Raw genomic sequence first — 1,122 nt, 5'->3', positions numbered from 1 at the left:
CGGGATCATCCATTTACTGGAGGGGGAAGGGGCGGGGCCAGACTAGTCATCGCTTTGGAGGAATGGTACGGCCCGCCGCGAGCGTCTGCTACTGCTGCGTGTGGGCTGAAACTGACGCGCAGTTCTCAGGAGGGGCGCTCTCCACGATGAGCCAAGTTTGCTTTGATTTATCCTTGAATTTTTTTAATTTTTATTTTTTGGTTTGTTTGGAGGATTAGGGGTAGTGGGACAGGGAGGAGCAAGCGGAGTTATTGGCTTAAATGAGAGCTAGTTGTGGGCCTGAGCTTAAATCCAGAATGGTAAAATGAGAGCTTATACCAGTTGTCGGTGGGCGGCGGAGTGGATTGAGCCCTTTACTTGTGGTCCGGAAATATTCGCTGAGTGCGAATACAGCCTTAGAAGGTTACATAGTATATGTCACTTAATCTTTAGGCTTCGCATATCTTTCCCTGTCATCACTTTCCTTGCCTCTCATCCCTAAGTCTGCGATGCAGGGACACTGGTCTCCTTGCTGTTAAGAAACTCCCTCTCCTGATTCAGGGAATTTTCACTGGCTGTCCCCGATATATGCAGGCTGTTCCCTCACAGCCTCCTGATTTCCCTGGCTTCCTTCAAGGTCCAGTTAAAATCCTACCCTCCATAAGAAATCTTTACCCCATCTTTTAATTATGGTGCTTTTCCTCGGCTGATTATGTCCATTTTATCGTGCTTGTATCTTGTTTGTGCACAGTTGTTTTCATATGGTTTTCTCTGTTCAACTGTGTACTCTTTACCTTTCTTTGTATTCCCATTATTCAGCACTGTGCCTGCAGCGTAATAGTTGCTTAATAAATGTTTATTGACTGGGAAAATCACGTAACCTCTTTAATGTGAAAAAACAAACAAACTTTTGTCTCTGCTCTTCAGTTTCCTAATCTATGAATTTGGAGATTCGGATTTAAATCTGCATGTGGCTATGACATAGACTCACAAAAGAAGGGATCAATGACATTTTTTATGGAACTATCTCTTTTGAGTTTATTTTGCAAAATAGAGAAAGCTTTTTTTTTCTAAGTTTGGCTTGAATTCTTGACTTTTAAAAAGTAGTTTTTCCTATATTGGTAAGAATCCTGAATTTGAAGA

Source organism: Antechinus flavipes, chromosome 5 (genome assembly GCF_016432865.1).
Source record: "Antechinus flavipes isolate AdamAnt ecotype Samford, QLD, Australia chromosome 5, AdamAnt_v2, whole genome shotgun sequence".
In the NCBI taxonomy this organism is placed as follows: domain Eukaryota; kingdom Metazoa; phylum Chordata; class Mammalia; order Dasyuromorphia; family Dasyuridae; genus Antechinus; species Antechinus flavipes.
Note: the sequence above shows the minus strand (reverse complement) of the source record.